The 18,926-nt window shown below is 39.3% G+C and overlaps 1 protein-coding gene across 2 annotated transcripts in view; it reads right to left on the bottom strand.

Moving 5' to 3' along the window:
* C2H3orf70 (chromosome 2 C3orf70 homolog) overlaps window positions 1-18,926 on the bottom strand; it is a 51,568-nt gene that overhangs the window by 6,854 nt on the left and 25,788 nt on the right. The window lies entirely within an intron of this gene.

Here is an 18,926-nt window from a genome sequence, read left to right as displayed (position 1 = left end):
GATGTGTCTTTTTCCTTTTCTTTGACTTCACTCAACATCTCACAAAACCTCCCATGTACCAAGTGCTAAGGAAATAGAGAAAGAGATGAAAATTACTCAGTCTGTGAATCTAAAAAGATTTCAAAATAGAAATACAGAAGGAAAAAAAAAAACCTAAAAAACCCCGAGATGCCCCATCTTGGGTATCTCGGGTTTTTCGTGATGTAGTTGATGCCTCAGCCTGTACCATATCTTCTGCCTGTGTTTAGGACAGGGTTTTGCAACCTCGGCACTCCTGGCATTTTGGACCAGACAATTCTTTGCTGTAGGGGCTTCCTAGGCTTTGGGGGATGTTTAGCAGTTTCCTTGGCCTCTACCCACCCCATGCCAGCAGCACCTCCTCCCCAGGTATGACAATCGAAAATGTCTCCAGACATTGTCACATACATCCTGGGGGGCAAAATTACCCGGGGTGAGCGTCAGTGATTTGTGATATCCTCCTGAGCGTCTCTGCAGGCAAATCACTCACTGCGCATGGCACCTGCTCCTGTGTGTCTCATTTCTTGGTCAGATTGAAAAGTCTAGGATAGGAATCACATTTATAATGAAAACTTATACCTTAGATTGTTTAAATAAGTTCATTAAGCAGAACAGCCATTCCAGATCAGAAATGTGAGCTGCGAACAAGCCACAAACAGTGCAACATTAGTAATCTATTAGACATTAATCAAGCCTGCCTATAATTTTTACTTCTCTTTTTGACTTCTGTACAAAGAAGTAGCATTAATTGCCATAATTTCTTTGTAACTAAATTACCTTAAACCGTATTCAGCTTCTGTGGAGTACAGCATAGGGAATAGAGTCAATGGAATTGTAAGAGCTGTGTACGATGTCAGAGAGGTAGTAGTGGGGGTGGGGGAGTTATCACTTTGTGAGGGTGTCAATGTCTAACTATTACATTGTTTTGTACACCTGAACCTAATATTTAAAAAAAACTGTATTCAGCTTCATTCTGGAGTAACACACGGAAAAGGTACACTTAAAACTATTAAGCCTTTGTGTTCCCAGGTCTGCTTCCAAGCCTAGACATACGTCATGTAAACCCTATGGTCTGATAAAAATACAAGTAAGAAGAACCTGTTCTACCTGCCTGGGAAACTATGTTTAAAACGTGCCAGGTATCTTCATTTCTCTGTTTCCTGTAAAAGAGGGTACTACTCCTTGTCAGGCAAAGTTCTAATCAGGTAAAATCTAACAGTTTGGCATGGTAGGACCTCTGCCTCCAAGCATTATGTTGGTATGGGCTTACCAGCTGAAGGGAAACCAGGCAGACCCTCCAAGCCACCTGCCCCAGAATTAGAGAAAGACATGTGCAGACAGAGGACAGAGAACAGACTTGGAGAAACGTGGAGGACTACTCCATTCTGTCTACAGGATGGTGAACAAAACATCTGGAATGGAGGTGTGGTCTTTTCTGTTTTTGACTAGTGGACCCGTGGTCGTTAAGTTCAGGAGGCCGTGGATGGTGGGCACTCAAGCAATGCTAGTTGCAGGATGCTAAATAAGCCCATTCTAGCCCAAGCAATCTCTGGTTTAGTTACCTACTTGTCACAGCCACAGGAAGAGGTTCCTGGCAACTGATCCTCAGACCCAGAGAGGTGAGGGCTTTATTTAGTCCAAACATGAACTTAAGGAGGTAAAGCCTGACTTTCGGACTTCTCTAACAACCTCTGCTCTCACTTAACCCCTCATGCCGCCGCCTCTTCCTTTCCCTCCTTTGTGTTTCTTCGTAATTCATTTCTTTACTTTTTCTCTTCTTCTGGGTTCTTCTATCTCGTTCTTTCTCTAATTCTCTCTTCTCCAAAGCTCTAGTTTTCTTCCTTGAAGCATAGTAAAAGATGAAGAAATGCAGCTGGGAGAGGAAAATGAATACTGCATTCTAGATTCCATTTCCTTCTACACAAGTTATACTTCCTACCATGTTTCCCCGAAAATAAGACCCAGCCAGACCATCAGCTCTAATGAGTCTTTTTGAGCAAAAATTAATATAAGACCCGGTCTTATAGTAAAATAAGGCCGGGTCTTATATTAAAATTTTTGCTCCAAAAGATGCATTAGAGCAGATGGTCCGGCTAGGTCTTATTCTCAGGGAATCACAGTAAATGTGCTTACTCAGAGCTAGGACACAGCTCATTATCTGGTGATGTGGGATACAGATGCAAGGAAGAAGGCAGAGAAGAAAAAAATAGTAAAGATGGCCAGGTGGGAAGGTCTAGCAAACATCTTTCAAATATTATATAACACTGTGTTGTCTGATTTGCTTATAAACACATAAATAATAAAACAAAGTCCTAACATGGATTTAGTTTTGTAAACAATACAGAGGGGTTAGTACGTTGTCCCAATCCCCAATAACTCGTATCTGTACACTGCGCTGTGAATCCATGTTCACAATGACAGCCCTGAAGCACCACAGGATCCTGAATTATCAGAGAGGCAGTTATGTCCACTCTACTGTACTTATTAAGAGAATAAAATGAACTAACACACTTCTGCAATAGCAAGGATTGAAACAAAGGGGTTTCTGGTCACTTAGCCAGGAAATTCAATAAACTGGTATACTCTATTCTCTAAACAATCTTCTTAATTAAGGATTTGCTACATTACTTAAAGAGATAAATACATGAGAACTTTTAAAACTTAAATCTCTAAAAGGACAAGATACTCAAGAGAGAGTCAGGGCTTGGAGAAGAGCAAAGGAGACGGAGAGTAAAAGGAGAATCTAGATACGATATGATCCAGCAATTCCACTTCTGGGTATATGCCTGAAAGATCGGAAAGCAGGTCTCAAAGAGATAGCTGTACACCGTGTTCACAGCAGCACTAGTCACAACAGCCAAAAGGTGGAAGCAACACAAGTGTCCCCGATGAATGGATGAACAAGATGTGGTAATATATATATGTATACACACAGTGGAGTATGATTCAGCCTTAAAGCATAAGGAAATCCATACTACAACACTGATGAAACTTGAAGACATTATGCTAAGTGAAATAAGCCAGTCACAAAAAGACAAATACTCTATGATTCCACTTATGGGAGGCACCCAGAGTAGTCAAATTCATAGAGACAGAAAGTAGAATGGTATTTCCAGGGGGTAGGGGATAAAAGGGAATAAGGAGTTGGTTAATAAGTACAGGGTTTCAGTTTTGCAGGATGAAAGCGTTCTGGAGATGGATGGTGGTGATGACTGCACAATATGAATGTAGTTGATACCACAGAACTGTACACTTAAAAATGGTTATGATGGTAAATTTTATGTTATGTGTATTTTACCACAATTTTTAAAATTAAAAAAATTAATTAGCATAATTAACTCGACAACAAATCCAATTTTTAAAGGGGTGTGGCTATACAAGGGTAACATGAAGGAGCCTTGTAATGATGGAAATGGCTGTAACTTTACTGTATCTTTGTTATGATACTATACTATTATTTTGCAACTATAGTTGTCATTGGGGGAAAGTAGGTAAAAAATACATGGGATCTCTCTATATTTTGTTAATGCACTTTTGGTGTGAATGTAAATTGGTGCAGCCACTATGGAAAACAGTATGGAGGTTACTCAAAAAATTAAAAATAGAACTACCTCATGACCCAGCAACTCCACTTCTGGGTATTTATCCGAAGAAAATGAAAACACAAATTCAAAAAGATATATGCACCCCCTATGTTCATTGCACCATTATTTACAATAGCCAAGATACAGAAACAACCAAAGTGTAACATCGATGAATAAATGAAGAAAATGTGGTATGTATATACAATGCAATATTATTCAGCCATAAAAAAAAATGAAATATTGCCATTTGTGACAACATGCGTGGACCTTGAGGGCATATGCTAAGTGAAATAAGTCAGACAGAGAAAGACAGATACCATATGATCTCACTTATATGTGAAAAAGCCAAGCTCATAGATACAGAATAGATTGGTGGCTGCCAGAGGTAGAGGGTAGAGGTTGGACGGAATGAGTAAAAGGAGTCAAAAGGTACAAACTTCCAATTATAAAATAAATAAGTCATGAGATGTAATGTACAGCATGGCAATTAGAGTTAATAATATTGTATTGCATTTGAAAATTGCTAAGAGAGTAAATTCTACAAGTTCTCATCACAAGAAAAATAATCTGTAACTAGGTATGGAGGCAGATGTTACCTAGACGTATTATGGTGATCATTTTGCAATATACAAATGACAAATCATTATGTTGTACACCTGAAACTAATATAATGGTGTATGTCAATTATACCTCAAAAAACTGCATGTTAATATAATTTTTCAAAATAAAATATACAATTTAAAACAGTAAGAAAAAAACCCACAGAAGTGATGTAATACCCTTTTCAGTGTATTTTATCAAGAAGTACATGCTATTGATATATCTCGTTACAGATGATGTTAAATTTGAACACTTGTTTAATGCAATACCTAAGTTTCTCCACTGTAAAGTTAGTATTTTTCTCTCTGAAATTATCATCTTGGGAAGAGAGATTTTGAAACTATGCAAATGTCCTTTTCTTACCATACTTTCACCTACTAATTTTAGCATGCAGGTGTGCAACTGGTCTGCAACAATCATTACTCTGGTGTTTACCAAACACTGATTGTCTACTTCCATCATTCCTTCTATATTCATTAATCAGACTTCTGTGTAAGCAAGAGCTGCTCCTTCTCCCTCTTTATTTATTCAATTATTTATTTATTCAAGCATTGACTCATAGAAATTTATTCTATTATATTGAGTGTAATCTATCATTATCATTATTTATTTTGTTGCTCAAATTGTCCCAGACTTAGCTCTCGGGAGCTTCTTCTAGTCAGCACAGGCACCCTTTCAACACGCCCCTGTCCTTTTTTGAAGACTTTCTGGCACCATAAGATGTTACTGGCTTATCTTGTACTTCCCCTTGCCCCAGTCCAGGAATCAGCCATTTTTCCAAGGAGCCCTAGTTCCTTTTCTTAAGAAATTATACACATTCTTAGCTTGTTCTTAAAATATTCCTATAAAACAGAATCTTAGTTTGCTAATAACTCATTCATTCACAAAACTCACCCATAGCAACATGAAGACTAAATCTCATTACACTACTTAGCACCTATTTAAAAAATAACATTTAAAATAAACTTCAGAAACCCATTAATTTATCCGGAGACCTTTCCAAAGGAGCTGAAATCACTTTCTTAGCAATGAAACTGATTTTACAGCACTAAGATCACAAAACCCGACTGTGTTCAGTAAGTAAAAATGAATTTCATACATCTTGTTTCAGGGAACCTGATTCAACACTTTCAGCTGTTTCTCAACTAAAGATCAATCAAAACCACTAAATGAGTAACTTCCACTATTCTTTCAAAGTCTTGGTTCACAATTTTTCTGATTGCTCTTCCCCTTTGGAGTTTCACAACGCCTTGTGAGACACTAAAAAAGATTTATGTTCTCATCCTAGTTCTTTGGTTAAAAAAAAAAAAAAGGAACAGAAGAGTTAATTACTTTCTCAAGCTCATTTAACAAGATAGGAGTCAGTTCTAGGACCCAGACCTTGTGATATCTTGTGTTCTTGCTTCACAAGGATACTCATTACTTCATTAATAAGGTTTAGATAATGCTCTTAATTTACACTGACATTTTCTGCCATTAACTTCAGCTAAAATTCCAATTTGTAACATAGTGTAACTACATAGCAGATATGTTTCCTTGAAGGGGTTTCTTTCTTTTGATTGTAGAGCACAAAAGGAAGAGAAAAAGACCCAAACCAATGTGGAAAATAATTTATATGCCGGGTTAAGTGACTATGCACTTTTTTAAACTTTTTTTTTTAAGGATCAGTTGTGCATTTTAATTCTTAAAAAAGATCCTTTGGGGGGAAATACGCTTTTTGCTTTTACAGATAGTTTTATGACTGTTAAATGTGTGTCCCCATGACACATAAAGTACCCTGCTGCCAGGAAATGCAAAGTAATTTTAAAATTAGCCTAAGCAAAATATAATTAAAAAGGTAAATCTACTGGAAAAAAAATTGAGTGGCCTAAGGGAAATTGTATCCACAGTTCAGTTTTTTTGATTTTATATAGTGAATCACAGTTATGTTTATTTTATTGCCAAGGGCATTCATTATATTAAAAGTACTGTTAAACGTGGTTATTCAGCTGTTGCTGCAATGTGCATTATTTACTAAGTTGAGTACCATATCACAAACTAAAAACAAAAAAACATACAGTTATTACCGTGTTTCCCCCAAAATAAGACCTAGCCAGACCATCAGCTCTAATGCATCTTTTGGAGCAAAAATTAACATAAGACCCGGTCTCTATATAATATAAGACCCGGTCTTATAGTAAAGTAAGACCGGGTCTTATACTAATTTTTGCTCCAAAAGACGCATTAGAGCTGGTGGTACAACTAGGTCTTATTTTCGGGGAAACAGGATATAAGCAGTATTTTTGCGGCTTCCACTGGCAGTCAATATGTCAATATTTTTGTACTTCTATCTGTGAGAATGTTATAGTTCATATATAGCCCAATGTGTTGAAGTCCCCAATCAGAAATGTATGCAAGACCCTAGTTTCTTTGTTTTTCAAATTGTATAACCTTCTTTAGTGCAGTGAAACATATTAATGTAAAGCAAAACCCTAGTGAGACAGAAAACTAGAAGCACGGTTTATTTACTCATGTACCAAGTATTTATTGAACATCTACCATGTTTATCCTACTAAATCAGATGCCGTGGGGAAATAAAAAGAAATGTAATATATACTCATGCTTCAAGGAGCTTCCAGTCAAACTGGGAGAAGAAGATAAAAAATAAAGTAAAAACAAATAAAAGCTGAGTAAAACTGTAAGAACATATACAAGGGTATTTCTTCACCAAGCAGTGGAACAGGATTCCAGGCTTCACTGGAGGATTTCATATGACTATCGAAAGGTACGGACCTGTGGAGTACAGACGAATTAGAACGGCTCTAGACCTGTTTCAGAGCAGGAATGTGTCCGTTTGACATCTGGGGTTCCAAGAGTCCACCACGAGAGCAGAGGATAGTTTGTGAAGAAGCTGGAGGCTGGGGCCCGCGTGCTCTTGTTTTGGTAATAACGGTGACCCACTGACGATTACCGAGACGGCAAGTAATAACAGGAAAAGGATTTTAGAGACGATGGGAAAGAGTTGCGGATGGACTGGAAAGAGAAGGAATGTGGGTTCAGAGGAGACTACTATGGATTCCCAAGCATCATATCCTGATGGAACACGGCTAGGTAGAGAAAGAAACCCAGGAGCCGCTCCTAGGAAGGTGCAGATTTGGGGGTTCAGGGCAAGCAGTGAAGAGTCAAACACACCTGGATTTGAATCTCAACTCTGCTACTTACTTATTAGGTTTTTGACCTTTATCAAAGTGTTAATATCCCTGGGTTTTCCGTTTCCTCAGGGTAAAGGTGGTTAGTGATATCTACCTTTTAAAGCACTGACTCAATGTCTGGCACACTGTAAACATTCTATCGCTGCTGTTCCTTACACACGGGAGGGCTGCCTGGAGGTCTGCAAGCCACTCAGGGGCTTTCTGGCATGGCCAGCGGGCTGGCCATGCCAAGCCTGTGACCCCCAGTCCTGAGTCTCCAAAGGCCATGAAGCATTCATTTTACTGCCTCCGCGGAGCCCAGAAACGTCTCTCTGACCACAGTTCTCGGCCAGCCTGCCTTCATCGCCGACCCCCAAGCCCTACAACCTGCTTTCATCCCTTTTCAAACTAACATTTACTGAGCCTTAATTAACATAGGGACATGGGATCAAAACAACAAGCAGACAGACAGCCTCCCCACCCTTACTGAGCTTCCACTCGAGGACGGGACAAATAGTTGAACCAATACTCACACAAAAAATGCATAATTACAAACCATGAAGAACAACAGGCAAAAAGTGATAGGGAGAAATAGCAAAACCAATGATTAGAAACTGCACGTGGAATGTGTGATTTGGGCAGGGGTGGAGAGGGGGGAGAGGTGTCAGGAATGACATCCCTGAGAAAGTGACAATGTGTGGTACATGTTGCTCAGGACCAAGTGGGAACTAAACAAGCCATGAAGGGGAAGAGCCAGAGCGGCTGGCAATGATGAGCCAGAGGAAAATGGTACAAGATGAGGCAGTGGAGGCCAGACGTTGCAGGGCCCAGAGGCCATGCTAAGGACGGGCTTTTTTATCTTACACAGTAGAATGCCATTGCAGTTTTAGGGGAAGGTGACATGATGAGCTTTGCACTTCCATTTCTGTCTGTTCCTCTCACAGTGTATTGGGCACAGATAAACCGAATCTGAAACACTAAACGGACTTCAGCAATCAGGTTACTACCCCTCCTGCTCCGGTCTAGACTTACTCAAATAGATGAGAGTGGGAATGGAGAAGGCAGAAGAAAGCGCCACGGAGCAAACCGTACTGAGCAGGAGCCCTTCATCAACAGGCTTCTACAGTCCACCCTGCTCCGGCCACATGCTGACGACCTCAAGTCTGGGCGGCTGGTACAGTGAGGCCTGCCTTACAAATAACATCTCTAAAAGTGTCATGAAGCAACAACAGAGAAGGCGTTCACCACACTTGCCAATTTACAGCACCCAATCTGAAGAGAGAGATCATGAAGGCTCTCTCTCTACTTTTTAACACCATGTTTAGTCCTACTTGAAGCCAAGTCTTCTGGTTTAAGGGAACAATATATGAAACAACTCTTGTGTATTTTAATAACTACCAGTGAACAACTAGGGGGAACGAGAAGAAATATAAAATGCATCCCTCTTACAATCCAGCCTGGGTCACACAAACTCCATAAACACGACAAGTGTTACGCTGTGCGGTATACACTATGGAGAGTGTAGGAGCTCAGAGAAAAGGAGGGCTGGAAGGGCTTAGAAAAAGCTCCACAGAAAGCGTGGGAGGCTAACTGAAGAAGAGCTGAGATGGGGGCAAGAGAACGTGAAGCGGCATGGTGTTACAGAAATCCAGAGGTGGAAGAAGTGTGGGCTGTCGGAGGGGTGGCGGGGTGACCAGCCGGACGGGAGCAGAGCATTCTCCTGTGACTGAGACCAGTCTCAACACCCAGATACTCCGGAAAGAAGCAACACCCTTCCCTTGCTTTGGGAGACTGGATACATTAGGGCCACTCTGCTGAATAAACTGGCACAACGGAACTCCTTGAACTTGTAGACGTGGAAAATTCCAGTTGGGAAAAGGCCCCTTCTAGGGCCAGAGAATTCAGAAACATCCTGATAAGTAAGTCTGGCTGGGGAAAAAAGAAAGAGGCAGAGAATGAGAACTCTCTCAGCTCTGCAGTTCCTTTTAAGTGGCCAAATAAGGGTTTCATGGAGCGAATATATCTACCTTTTTCCACTCAATCTGGAAAGTCCCACTTACCCACCAGGAGCTTTTCTGCAGAGCTGGTTTTAATACAGTAATTGGTTAGAAAAGGGACAGCTGAGGGAGTCCTCTCCTAAGGATGGGTCACTGAGGGTGAGATGAAACATGAAAACCATATGTTCAGAAAGGAAAAGATGGCTGCTGACAGAGCAGACACTCAACCAGTATGTTTTAAGTGTCTGCGCTCCGCAGCACAGGAAAACACCAAAAGAGCAGCTCGATGGAGGGAAAGATACGTAAATGGGAAAGTGGCTGATTATGGATCATTACAAGATGAGGAAGCTGTATGAGAACCAGCCCTTTTTTATCTACAGATGGATGAGGAGGACGATGAGAGTCATTACCTTTGATTTCTTTATCACAAGCCTTGAGCTGATGGGCATTTTATGAGCCCGTCTCAGCCTCCTGCTTTTCTCTGCAAAAATCAATAGTGCATGAGTTGAGTCACCAGATTGGACAACAGATTTCTAAAACTGCAATTAGAGAAAATTTGAGAACAAAGAAACTCCCTATGGAAGGCAGCACAAGTAGAGACCAGAACGTGGCGAGCTGGGCGCCGTGCGCTGCCATGCCACTGGACACAGCTGCCTAGTTCTACAGACGCCAAGGAAGCTACCAGTCGCCGTTAACTCAGTGGACAGATATTCCCGACAGACTAAGGCGAAAGGAAACAGTGCAAGGCATCTGTCACATTTATCTATTGATCTGGGGAGGAAAAGTTCAGAAATTCACAAGGAAAAGATGCTAACCCGTCAACCTGATCTAAGAAAAATAAGATCTTGAAGCATCTGTGCGTAGCACAGGGGCTCAGTAGGGACTCAGTTGATGTTTACAGAATTTTTAAAAATATATCTTTGTTAAAAGTTATTTTTGCAGGAAACCATGCCAGTACACGGTTCAAGAACCTCATTTTCAAATTTATACAAACCAATATGGCATTCCGGAACTCTTTTTGATTAGTTTTTTATTAATCAATAATAAAACATTCTAAATATTAATGAAATACAATTTAAAATCAAATTATTCATATTTATATGTAAGAATTTATATTTCCCAATATAATAAAAGAAAGTATATTCATCATTTTATTCTTTAATCAATTGGAATAATTACCTCTCATGTCTCTTGGACCTGGGGTTAGGCCTGCCAATTTCAAAATCAGTGCCACTGAGAAAATCCAAAGAGTTAGGGTTAAGAGTAACACATTTAGTATTGACAGCGAGATAGCATCTCTACTTAACTATCATGCATTTAACTACTCCTGAATGGGGCAAGGAGCCTGAGAGAGGGGGCTTTGTCCTGGGACCACCTCTTCCTCACAATGACTGGATTGTGAAATATACTGAGGGAGTCACTCGGTGGTTGACACTAAACAGTAAAGAGGACAAAAGGGGTCCAGATTACAATGAGACTATAAATGTGCTAGTTACCAGTTTATTGCCTCTCAACTGCAAATTTTCCCTTCAATATATGTTCGGCCATAGCAGATAGAATTCATTTAAGCATGGAGGGAGCATGATGCTAAGTTTTCTCAGTAAAGAGACATTTCTCACTCGAGGGACATTGCGGGAGAAAGAGGCTCTCCTGCTGCTTGGGACGCATGTGAAGGGTTAAGGGATAAGGAACTCCGTCAGAGCTCTGCCCCAACCGTGTACCCAGAATATGTGGTTCCTTGGCAACCCTGCAATCTTGGCCTGGTGATAACTGTTCCATGGCCCTCTCCACACGGAAATCAGCCTCTGAAAACCTTCTGCCTACATCACGCCCTCCTGCCCACCCAAGCTTCTGCCCCGCTATACACCCACACCTTTATCTGCCGGTTGCCCATCCTCCCTCAAAGGACTGCTTCCTGCTTGTCAAGCAACTGCGGACCAGCACAGCCAGGGCAAAGCATCAGACTTCTCTGCTATCCTGTGGGCTGAACTACACTTTCTCCCACAAGGTCTGAACCCCAGCATTGGGAGAGGGGACCTCCTTCCACCTTTGTCCTTCCTGAGTATTCTCCCTCAGCCCTAGGGAACCATACAGAGTTTCATTACATCTTAGTCACTTATTTCTTACAGTGTAATCATACTTTATATTAAACTTCCTCTCTGTAATCCACTATGTGGTTTCCATCTCTTGACTGGACTCACACTGATTCAATGACCGAGGTGAAGGTGTGGGATTTCCTGTAGGTGGTACTTGCCTGATTTGTCTACTGAGAAAATATAAGCATTATATTAAGAAATTAAGTAGATTATATATTTGGAACTTAGACTAATAGATATGAAATGTTGTATATTAAAATACTAATAATTCTTTAGAAGTTTAAAATTGGACAAACTGACAAACAATTAAGTTAAATAATAATAGGGGAGGATTTTAGAAGAATGCATCCTAAAACCTATTTTTAAACGAACGTTGTCTTTGCTACTTGAATATTTCTATCTCAATAATTAATGTCAAAAATAACTAAGAAAAACAAAGAGAGCTTACTGAATACCCTTGAGTGTTCTCTTCCAAAAGAATGACATATAAAAGTATGAAACTAAAAGTGCTTTCCCTGAAAAAACAAGCAGGAAAAAAATTCAGAACCAGCCTCTGTAACCGACCAACATAATCTTAATTCCAGATGGAAAAGATTCAGGGTAGTGTGGGAGTAACCTTCAGTCGCTTTATGAATGAGAGCAGAGCATCGTGGCTGCCACAGTACAGTATGGTGTTTTCCCTAGAGCCTCGGACACAACTGCCGAGGGAGACAACAGTGGAGAGGGGCAAAGAGGAAGAATCCCTGCCTGTACAGCATGTGGAACATAAAAAGTAGGATCAACCACATTCCAGAATAGAAATCCTGACTCCAGGTGAAGTTCAGGACAAAAGTGGAACCTATGACAGACATTCAGCCCTGTGATGAGCACTGGGGAGCTTTACAGCTATTTGCCCACATTGGTAACTTATGACGACAGCAGATGTCTGTATGGTGTTAGTCCACTGGTTCATCAACAAGTTGTGGGAATATGATAAGATTTTCAAGGCCAAATGAGATTTCTATGGGTTTGATGAGTTATTTCTTTATTTTTTTTTAAATCATCACTTGAAAACATAAAGGAAAAAAGGTACCACCAGCACAAGTATGACCCTATAGAGAAACAAAGCCACAGGCCTTCAGGGGACAGGCTGTGATATGGAAAAAAAAAAAAAAACCTTCCAGGGACACCAGCCCCACAACAAGGATGAAACACATCCAGGTGCAGTTGTTCTGGGCTAATCTAAGCAAATAAACCATTCTGGGAATTGTCTAACTGTGCAGATGGCTGGCTCAGAGAGCTCCCCAGCTGCTCATGAAAGAGACACACCAATTGTGGAATACGTTTTTTTAAATGTTGCTAATAACCAAATAAGATTTTAGTGAATCCTTTGCAGACCATGAACCTAAAATGTCAGGTGAGACCTTTTTGATGGTTTCCAAGAGATTAATGATGCTTTTGTTGTTTCTGTCTGGAATAAAATCAGGCCACATTCTATTCAAAACAAGTATCTCCTAGAATTCACTGATTAATACTAATAATTCAGAAAATCTCTAGTTTTCCCATAAAACCTCAAAAGATTACAAAGTAATATGAAAGCAGAAAGCATTTTCCTTTATAGTAAACATTTTTATGAAACCACAGGAAAAAAAAAGATGTATTTATATACTGTACTGCCTGAGGAAACTAATTAAACTCATTTCAAAAGTATTCATTTTACTGTTCGGTGGATGTGATGGTTAATTTTATATGTCAACTTGGAGGGTGTTTTTGGATGAGATTAACATTTAAATGGGTGAATTCTGGGTAAAGCAGATTGCCCTCCATAGTGTGGGTGGGTCTCAACCAATCAGGTGAAGGCCTGACTAGAACAAAAAGACCAGCCTCCCTGACCAAGAGGGAATTCTCCAGCAGACTGTCTCTGGACTTCATCTGCACCATTGGCTCTCCTGGGTCTCTAGCCTGCCAGTCCACATTGCAGGTTTTGGACTCACCAGCCTCATAACTGTGTGAGCCAAGTCCTTATGATAAATTTCTTTCTATATACACAAACATCCTACGGTTCTGTTTCTCTGCAGAACTGTGACTAATATAGTAGGACTCATTTTACCTGCAATGGTGATAAGATATTGCCATGGCAATATAATCGTATATGCCCAACTTTAACTTCCACTAATGGGGAAAATAATATTCCCAACTCTCTAGTCCAGTGCTCTTTTTCCTTGATGAGACCATCCCAAAAGGGGATCTTCTGCCTCATCTTCAACTGTCCCTGAGGCCAGCTGGTGAGAAGTAGCACAAGAAGTCCTAATCTTCCTTCTTTTAAGGCAAGCATGCATGAATATTATATATTTTAAATTGATTAGATTATATAGCTAGATCTAGTCTAATTCCCTTATAACAAAATGATGGAATTCACATACATCAATAAGTTATTTTCTTCAGGTCTTTCCATCAGGTTTTCTTATAAATACCATCTGAATGATTTTTTTTTCCCACTTGCTTTAGTTACCAATACTTTATCAGGTTGATACAAAAGTAACTGCAGTTTTTGCAATTATTTTTAACCTTTTAAACCACAATTACTTTTGCACCAACCTAATACATAGTTTCTTAAATATTTTAAAATATTGATTTCTTTTTCCCATCCACCGAACAATAAAATGAATACTTTATGCAATTTCGTTCTGGTTATGACAGTGAATAAAGACAAACTGCATTCTGCGTCTTACGTTCCAATTCAATGTTACAAAATCAAAGTAAAATTATATTAAGTACCTCAAATATTTTTCAGTTATTTCATTCATTTTCAATTACTTCCTTTAGGTATTTCGAGTTTTGATACTGGGGTTCATAGAATTCTGGTCCAAACTTTGCAAACCTTTTCTAGTTACTCGATGCCAGGATAACCCAGGATTATCATTAGGCAATGGCTGCCGTTTCTATCTTGGATCACAGTCCAGAAATAACTATTGTAATACAGTGTGGTGTGGTAAATGTCGTTAACAGGATGACATATAGAATACAGAGGAGGAGCGGAGAAACAGGAGAGAAATCAGTCACAGGGGGCAGGAATCAGTCACAGGGGGCACTTGTAAGAGGTGATGCCTGAGCTCAGTCTGGTGGCTAGAGGCTTGGTGGGGCTGGAAAACCAAGGTCCAGAAAGGTCAATACCCACTTTCTTGACACCAACAAGGAATCTAATGAAATCTGTATTAGCTTTCTGCAATTGCCATAACAAATTACCACATTTCTGGTGACTTAAAACAACAGAAATGCATTCTCTCCGAGTTCTGGATGTGGGAAGTCGGACCTCAAGGTATCAGCAGGGCCAGCCTCCCTCCAGAGGCTGCAGGGGAGATTCCTTCCTTGCCTCTCCCAATTTAGCCTATGGCAACAGAACTCCAGTCTCTGCCTCTATTTTCACAAGGCCTTTTCTTTTATCCCTTCTCTTCTGACTCTTATAAGACATCTGTCATTGGATTTAGGGCCCACCTGGATAATCCAGGATGATCTCACCACCTTAACTTATTTCTGCAAAGTTTTTCAACAAATAATTCGTATCAGCATCCCCAACAGGCTAAAAAATTACACTTATGGCGTTTGCATATTCAACCTATTCCCATCCAGTCTGCTGTTCACATTTTAAAAATAATTATTATGAAATATTTGTCTCACACAAAGGCATAAAGAAAAACACAATGAGCACCCATATACTGACCACCCAGTTTAAAAGAGTGAAACTAACATGATAGTTGAAGCCGCTGGGTAACACTCCCAACCTCCGGCTTGTCCTCTACTCCATCACTGCAAGAGGTCAACTCTATCTTGAATTTTCACCTAATTATTTTTCATTATATCCCTGGGCTTTGTATGTCTAGACTAAAATATTTTCTTTTTGGTATATTACATACCACCAAACCAACTCTCACTATACAATAACCAATAATGATCATGGTACTTCAAAAAAACAAAAAACACAAAAACAAAACCCAGAATCTGCAACCTCAGAAAAAAAAATTCCCATGATGTTATTTCGAACCTAAGTCACGGAACATGAGTTAAATTTTTAACATTTTTATTTCAAAATGATAGCTGCCATTTGACATGCACACAAATCCTATAGAGAAATGTGGCAAAAATAAAGCAGCATATCTAATATTTGCCTTCATGTAAAAGCTTTTATCTAGACTAGAAAAAAAGATCTACAATATGTAGAAAGTTGAAACAAAAGACAAATGAGACAAAGAACTAACTGTGCCATTACTTTTTGGATAGAATTATAAAAATAGAAGTTGAAAGAAACACAAGATTACTTAAAGAGAGTATTCCTTTTCTTTGAACATGGCTGAAAAAGCAGTGTCTTGATTCCTGCCTCATCTCAGATTTGTTCAGGAAGGAGAAGTTAGGAAAACCTTATGCAGTCATAAAATAATGGACAAGCACAAAAGGGACCATAAATAACACTAGTAGAAAAATTTAATGAAATAACCCTATTCATTAGTCTTAGTGAGCTTCTATTATAATTCATTACCAGAGAGTGCCAAAAGAAAACTTCCAGTTGTGATCTATATAGAGAAAAGACACAGTAGACAATTAATACCAGAATATAAAACAGTAATTAAGCTAACCAATATTTATTAAGCACTTCTTAAGTGCCAGGGATAGAGCTATGTGGGGTGGGGAAGGGAGAGGTACAAAGCTTAATCCCTGGAATATAATATGGCCTGCCTTAGAGCCAGAAGCTGAAACAATTTAAATTTCAAATACTACTTCCTGAATTAAGAAAATAACTAAATGAACACAAAAAAAAATTAAAGGAACAAAACTGGATGAAGTAATTTAGTCTCCTGTTTTATTTATATATTGAGAAATATTAGGATTACATTAAAAGAACGCAAGTAATTATTCAGATATTTTAATATATCCAGACTTGAAAATATCCAAGAAGTATTAGCAGTATTTTTCCTGACATTGCCTATCATGTAAATATGGTCTTAGAGGCTGTATGTACAATAAATTAATGAAACAAAGAAGCTCAGCTATTAAAAGCACTGTAATTTTAAATGGTGGTAGTATCTAGACTTTAATGATTACTTTAAAGATTCACCATCAGAAATCTATCTTAAAGTAGTTCAATTAAAGTGACTTAATGTTTATGAAAGCACTTGCTAGAAAGTGGAATCTTAATAAAACTTAATACAACAGCAGCAATTAACCCCATTTAGAGCAATAAAGCACACGCTTTATATTTGAAACTATAGGAGCACAGAGTTTTACTGACTGAAAAAAACCTTGGAAATGATCTTATCTAACCCCTTCATTTTAAAAAAGTGAAGAAACTGAGGCTAAGCGATGACTTAGCTAGCTAGCAGTAGAGCCAGGATTAAAATTCAAGCCTCCTGACATGAGACTAGTGTTCTTGCAAATTCTTTTGTTGAGCTAAAATTATGGAAAAAGAAAAAAAAAAAGAAGAAGAAAGGACCCAGCAAAAGCTTTGTTTTCACTAAAAAGCCCTGGACGCTGAGGCAGCAGGCCAAATCCTCACTCCAGCTCTCACTAATTACAGCCGTAGGCAAGTCACCAAAACTCTCTGGAATTCAGTTTTTATAGATAAACTGAGATGGTTACACTGGGTCAGTGATTCTCAATATTGGCTGTGCAGTAGAATCCTCTGAGTGGCTTTTTACAAAATGCCTACGTCTTATGCCCCAACGTCCTGTTTTAAAGGATCTGGGATGGTGCCCTGGCATCCATATTTTTTTAAAAGTTTCCCAAGTGATTGCAGTATGCAACCAAGATTGAGATCCACTGGAGCAAACAATTTTAAGGCGCCTTTTTATCAGTTAAAATTCTAACTCATTTTCCCTTGTTTTGGCTGTAGTCATTTGCCTGTGGGTTAACTAATGGGTAGGTTAGACACAATAAATACATACAAATGCAGGAAAAAACACTGTCTCCTTTGAGACTTTGCAGACGTTCATGGTGTGGGTAGATTCTGTACCATAATTCCTGAGCACGTATTGAGGCCTGTCCTGGAGAAGCATCTTCTCCTTCCCTGATAGATCCTTCTATATGGAGGGAGCTCCATTAGTATCAAACTCTTGGCCTTTCTTCCCTCTAAAGAAGAAATATAATAGCTGATCAGTTGGCAAATTTGGAAGAATAAACTACACGTGCTTGACTCCGCTCCCTCCTCTTGCCTTTTGGGAAGGAGCCAATCACAGAGAACACAGTGCTGACCTCGTTGTCTAAGGGCAGTCTCTGCATTGGGACGCATCTCGGTTCAGTGCTGCTAGGACTGGGTGAATAAGCCTTCTAATGCTGAGGGAAGAATCTGGAAGCTCACCTGCCAGCAAAAATAAGCTACATCCTCCAACTTATATTTTATTAGAAAGAGGGTGATATTTTGATTCTCAGATACTTATTCTTTTCTTATTTCTCAACTGATTTGGAACTCAGTGAAAGAAGAGGAATGCTATTTATTGGGTCCACTCATATCTCAACAAGGCTTACTCTGTATTAGATAATACTACAGGAATACAAAGGTGCTGTGCTTTGTGTTGTTTGGCGATATTCAGAGTGAGTGAATGAACAAATGAACAAGTAAATATTGCAGTTGTTACAGGCTGAATGTTTGTGTACCCCTAAAGTTCATATGTTGACATTCTAATGCCCAGGGTAAATGTATGAGGAGGCAGAGCTTTGAGAAGTAATTAGGTCATGAGGGTGGGGCCCTAATGAATGGGATTGGTGCCTTTACATGAAGAGACAGGAGAAATGATCTCTCTCTCCACCATCTGAGGATTCGGAAAGAAAGCAGCCATCTATAAAGAGGAAGAGGGCCCTCACCAGAACGTGACTGTGCTGGCACTCTGATCTTGGCCTTCTAACTTCCAGAACTATAAGAAGTAAATATCTGTTGTTTAAGCCACCCGGCATATGGCATATTTTTTACAGCAGCCCTAGGTGACTAAGACAAGAGTAGAGATAGAATGTCATGTCTACTCAAGGATTATATTTTAAGCAAAGGAAGTCTTATCCATCTTGCCTTAATGCAGGGTTTCTCAACTTTGTCATTATTAACATTTTAGGCCAGAAAATTCTTTTTTAAAAACCACTTTCTTGAGGTATTACTGACATACAAAAAATTGCACATAGTTAATTTTTACAACTTAATGAGTTAGGAGGTATGCATACACCCGTGAAACTATTACCACAGTCCATTTCATAACATATCCATCACCCCCAAAAGTTTGAGCTGGATAATTCTTATTGTGGAAGCCTGCCCTTTGCATTCTAGCAAGTTTAGCAGCATTTCTGCCCTTTATTCATTAGTTGTGAATAGCAACGCTCCAGTTGTAACAACAAAAAATATCGCCACACATTGCCAAATGTTCCCTAAGATGCAAAAACACCCACTGCTGAGAACCACTGCCTTAATTTGATATGCAAGTACAGGAAAGTAAAAGTGACTATCTG

Source organism: Rhinolophus ferrumequinum, chromosome 2 (genome assembly GCF_004115265.2).
Source record: "Rhinolophus ferrumequinum isolate MPI-CBG mRhiFer1 chromosome 2, mRhiFer1_v1.p, whole genome shotgun sequence".
Lineage (NCBI taxonomy): Eukaryota > Metazoa > Chordata > Mammalia > Chiroptera > Rhinolophidae > Rhinolophus > Rhinolophus ferrumequinum.
The sequence above is the reverse complement of the archived record's forward strand: the minus strand, read 5'-3'. Positions and strand labels throughout refer to the sequence as shown.